Genomic DNA, 6,039 nt, shown 5'->3' on the forward strand with positions numbered 1-6,039 from the left:
ATTTCATCAGGAAAATGCTTATTCACTTATCACTGTTATGTGTTTTTGGTGACCAGTTGAAGAAGGGTACTTATAAGAATTATGCCACAGAAGACGACAAATATTGCCTAGGATAACAAATCATGTCTTACTGGCAGCTGTGCTATATGACTTGCAGTTAGGATATATCTTTTGTACTGTGGAAACAAGTCAGACTGGTGGACAGAGTGGTCTTTTTCTAACATCATTTATTATTACTGTGTTTCAGTGCTGGAGTGGAGGAATCTGAGAGTTTAATACAAATATCCTATAGACGTATGGGGGATGAATAAAAAATAATGCTTCCATTTCTATACCTTTTGTTTAAATGAAAATAATATATTAAAAAAAAACAAAAAAAATACTTGAAACTTGCTTGCTTACATGTATTTACTTTTCTATAGTTCAGTCACTACCATTAGTCACACAGTTCTGCCAACAACTGACATGTTTTTAAAAGCTGATGTAAAAGAACTGTATATCTTGTCTCTTGAACCAGTTGCTCACAGTACTTTCCATCTCTTCATTCGAGTCGAAAAGATGCCCCTTCAATTTTGGAAAAAAAATGAGAATCATATGAATGAAGAGCCACGTACAATCAATAATAAAACAATCTTTCCCTGTGATAAGAAAGCTAAGATCCATCAGAAGATACTTCAAAATGGAGGCTTTCTGAATTTTAGGGCAATCCCTAATCCTATCTCGACTAGACTACTGTAATGAAACACTAGTTCTTTGCTCTAAAATGTTGCTATCACATCTGCAACTAGTTCAAAATGCAGGAGTAAGACTCATACAGTATATGGACTCATAAATGGAAATTGGAACACCTAAAGCCCTACTATATGAAAAAACATTGGCTGCCCATAATTGCAAGGATCAAGTTTAAATTAAGCATCACTGCCTTTAAGATTTTCCAACTACCTAACAGAGTTGGGGTGCCTCCTTTACAAAGCTGCATTAGCATTTTTAGCGCTGGCTGTGGCAGTAACAGCTGAGACGCTCATAGGAATTCTATGAAAGTCAGAGCTGTTACCACGGCAGCAGGCACTAAAAACTCTAGGGTGGCTTTGTAAAGGAGGGGGTAAATTAGGTACCCTTAGAGAATCTGGTCCACAATGTAAAGCAAAAAGTAAATTCTACTATTCTGAAATCTTAAATGGAAAGAAGGAACACATCAACAAAAAGATTTCTAAGGTAGGTAAAAATCCTTGTCACTCATTTGAAATTATTTCAGTTTATCAGACTTTATACCCTGTACTGCTGCTGAAATAGTTCATTGAGAGCAAGAGTCTTTCAGAATTTCTTTGATAATACAATAACTTTGCTGAAAAGTATTCATGCCATGGAAGATGATGAAATGGATTTTTCTGCCTTGGTTGATTCAAGAGATAAAAAAAATGAATTTCCTAGTACCCTTCAATACTTAGGAGCAATTTAGCCCAGTTTCCACAACTAAGGTTGAATGGATTATTCAGTCCATAAATTCATTGGCTGTTCAGCTAGATAACATTCCTTTCCGTCATTTGACATATTGCAAGAAATTGTCCCCTTTGTGTCTAGCACTATTTGTATGAGTGAAGGTATCGTTCCTGATTGTCTAAAACAGTGGTTCTTAACCTTATCCTGGGGGACCCACAGCCAGTTGGGTTTTCAAGATATCCCTAATGAATATGCATAAGACATATTTGCATGCCTGTCTCCTCCATTATATGCAAATCTCTCTCATGCATATTCATTAGGGATATCCTGAAAACCCAACTGGCTGGGGGTCCCCTAGGATAGGGTTGAGAACCACTGGTCTAAAAGAAGCAATTGTTAAAAAAGAAAAACATATTTGAGAAGATTATTCTGGATTTAGACCAATTTCAAATTTGTCTTTATTGGCAAAAGATTCGAAGACGTCAGTTTTATTCCTGAAGACCTAATTTTTGGATAAGAATAAGCTTTTGTTTTCTTATCAGTCTGGTTATTGAAATAATCATAGTACCGAGTCTCTGTTACTAGAAATTACTGATGAGATTTTAGTAAAATGAGATAAAATACAGATTATAGAATGAAAACTACCTCAAGGAGTTACTGTTATAAGTTAGGAACAGGGCAAAAATCTGTAAGCCATAGAACTGCACAGCATCAAGAACTAAAAGTGTTAAAATCATTTGGTTAAACACAGACCTTTGTAAAATCAGTACATCAAAAAAGCACTATGTAAATATCAAAGTCTATGTACCTCTGAACACCCTTTACTGAGTGAATTATAGACGTCTGCGCTATCGTCATAAGCAGAGATAACTAAATGTAAATATGTATTGTACATAGCATAAAGGAGTCAAAATGATGTACCTCCAAAAGGAATAAATGTATTGCAATTCAGATTAGTAAGCTGGAGAGAAGGAAAATCAATGAAATTATATGTTAATAGACATGAGTTAAATTTCATATAGATGCTTTTCATGAACTGAGGTGAAAGGAGAAATTTCAAAGAGTAAGTGAATGCATATGTGTCAGTGCTGCCATGTGTTGATAAAATATAGAGGCAGAGGCATTACTTTTCATTTAACCCTCATAAAAATCTTACTCCAGTCTTCAAATTACAAATCAGGGTCAACATATACAAGAATGAAGGCAGAGCATCATAAAGAAAACTGGCTGTACATTGTTGTATGTTGTGATATTGCATATGTATATCAATGAAAAAAGTGTGCAATTCTATAAACCATTTAGAAGGTGGTTGATGGATACATGGAGCCAGCGGATTAAATCTCCACTTTCATACTGTTTAAATCGTTATAGTATATTATTCTATTCTATTTTCCTTTTCACTCTGAGATCTCTCAGAGATCTTCTCTTTAAAATCTTAGAGCTGACAGCGGGTCTTTTTGAATGGGATTGCTCCTTGAAACAGCAAATTGGCGAAACATGATTTCATGTTGGAGCACCGAGCAGCTTTAAATATAAGTGCTCATTTTGAAACAGTTATAAAATAATATATTAAACAGAAATAAAATTTTGATATGGATGTTAGTGGAGTGGTTGACCGATGAAGAGGCTTAACTACATGGAACCCGAACTTGAATGAAATATGTTTGGTTGTAGCCACTGAGGTCTTTTCTCCAGATAAATGACCGTATAAATTACATTACATTACATTAGTGATTTCTATTCCGCCAATACCTTGCGGTTCAAGGCGGATTACAAAATAAATTATCTGACCATTTCCAGAGGAATTGAAGAGAACAGCGAGTTGTTTCAGAGAATTGGGAAGAGTCTTGCGGTGTTAGTTTGTCTTCAAGGATTTCTTGAATAGCATAGTTTTTATTTCTTTTCTGAACGATTTGTAGTCTGGGGTCGTTATCAGTAAATTGGAGAGTTGGTGGTCCAGTTTTGCTGCTTGTATGGCTAGAAGGCCATCGTACAGGTTTTTTTTTTTCGTTTGACGTCTCTAGGGGAATGTGTGAACGGTTTGTGGGTTCTCCTATGTCTGGTTGAGGTAGTTTGGATTAGGTGGTTGTTTAAACAAACATTTTATTTAAAAATTTTGTCTTTTTTTTTAATTCTTTATTCATTTTCAAAATTACATTAAGTGTTAAATATATTCATTCACAGTAACAATAAATACATCACTTACAAACAATCATTGGTTCATTACATAAATTCTTATCCCTTCCCCTTTCCCATCCCTCCCAACCATATATTCCATTATCATATAAAATATGTAATAATAAAATATCCCCCTCCCTACACCTTAAACTGATAAATATAAGGGAAACAATTTTACTTAATCCTTACAATATTTTGTTAATGGTTTCCACACATCCTGAAATTTCTTAAAATATCCCCGTTGTAATGCAATAAATCTTTCCATTTTATAGATATGACATAAAGAGTTCCACCAAAAGTTATAATTTAATCTCCTCCAATCCTTCCAATTATATGTAATTTGCTGAAAGGCAATAATAATTTATTGTTGTTCGCAGAAATCTGTCTTTTTCAGTTCAAACTGTTTATTGGTATTTGCATAGAACAATTAACAGAATTAACAGGAGAAGTTCAAGAAGCACAAAACTAATGCAATAACATCGCACATTCTACAAGGAGACCAAGATTACAGGTGAAAGGAGAGGAACACTATCTAAAACCCGATCCACTTGGCAACCTTTCTCTGATCACTGTTCTGACACTCAGGGCCTGTTTTACAAAGCCGCGCGGCAGCAGCCCCAAAGCCCTTTAAATCTCTATGGGCTTCGGGGCCGTTACCGCACTGCAGCCATTAGCGCGGCTTTGTAAAACAGGCCCTCGGTCTAGCACAACATAGTTATATTTTGCATTTATTGGAATTCTAATTGTTTTATGTAGCTGAGCGGTCATTTCTCCTTTTTATTTTATGGTTATTTTAGTATTAATTCATATTCTTTATAATAATTTATACTTGATTTACTTTTCTTGTTTATTTTAGTAATGCCCCACCTGTAAAAATGTTGTCTTTGAATTAAAGAAAAGATCTCTGAGAGAAAAGGAAAATAGAATAATATGCTATAACTAGTCATTAAGCCCGTTATATTAACGGGTGCTAGAATATGTCTATCTGTCTTTCTTTCTTTCTGTGTCTCTCCCTGCCCCTGTCTCTTTCTTCCTTTCTTTGTCTCTCTCCCTCCCACTGTCTGTCTTTCTTTCTGTCTGTTTCTCTTCCTGGCCCCCTTTGCCTGTCTGTGTTTCTTTCTTTCTGTTTCTCTCCCTGCCTGCTGTCTTTCTGTGTGTCTGTTTTTCATTCTCGTGTGCTGTCTGCCTATCTTTCTGTCTCGCTCCATGGCCCCCTTTTGTCTCCCCCCAAAGCAAACCAAGATTGCTCCCTAGCCCCCTTTCCCTTTCCCTTTCCCCCCTCCCCCACTTCCCTGTGCAGCAACAGCAGCATTCCCCCTTCTGTGTAGCAGCAACAGCATTCCCCCTTTCCCTGTACAGCAGCATTCACCCACACTTCCCTGTACAGCGGCAGCATTCCCTCCTTCCCTGTGCAGCAGCATTCCCCCTCTTCCCTGTGCACCCACCCCTTGCCTGCTCCCCCTGTTCCCTTCCTTTTCCCTCCCCTGTCCAGCAGCATTTATTTCCTGCTCCCCCTGTGCATTTGCCCCACAGAAATTTACTTGCCTCACAGAAAAGCGCTGCACCGCGCTGTTGCTGGCCTCGGTGTCTTCTCTACAGTGCGGCCAACCCTAGCGGAAACAGGAAGTTGTGAGAGAGCGGGCCGCAGTGGAGAGGAGATGTTGAGACCAGTGGGAGCACAGCGCAGCGCTTTTCATTTAAACGCTGTGAGCATGCGAGAGGGAGGAGGAGGAAAAACAGATGCCAGCAGGGGGGTTTGGAGGTCAGGGCATGTGCGGCAAGCTGCCGCTCGCGCCTGAAGATTTTAAAAGGGCGCTTGGCATTGGGAAGTTGGGGCGCGTGCGGCAAGCCGTCGCTCGCACCTGAAGATTTTAAAAGCGAGTATTTTTTTTTTTTTTGTTGAAAGACGCGGCGGTGGCTCCTCTCATGATCCCCACCTGCGTCGGAAGTCCAATGCAGGCGGGGATCGTGAGAGTAGCCACCGCTGCATCTTTGAAAAAACCATAAGCCGTGCATGTGCACTTCCTATGTGTGCTACAGCTCACGGAAAACGGACGCACGCATAAGAAGTGCGCATGCGCGGCTTACCGTTTTATTATATTAGATATATAGATGATTTGAACAGTGTGAAAGTGGGGATTTGTATACGGATCGATTGATTGATTTGCTTCTCTTAATAACAACTGGAAAAAAAAATTTAAAAAAATTGCCAGTTGATCAAGTGACCAGAGGGGTTAAAGACATTATCAATACTTCTGGAAAACAATGTCATAATGAATTCTTGTAAGAAATTCAACTAGATTGCAGGGAATATCAAATATATCAAACACCTTCTAAATTAAAAAGGATTAATTTAAATCAATTTGGCTATATCTGAAACAAAGTGTAAGTAATTTTTTTTTTCTTTTTTACTGCTGGGTA

This window comes from Geotrypetes seraphini, chromosome 5 (assembly GCF_902459505.1).
Source record: "Geotrypetes seraphini chromosome 5, aGeoSer1.1, whole genome shotgun sequence".
Taxonomy (NCBI): Eukaryota; Metazoa; Chordata; class Amphibia; order Gymnophiona; family Dermophiidae; genus Geotrypetes; species Geotrypetes seraphini.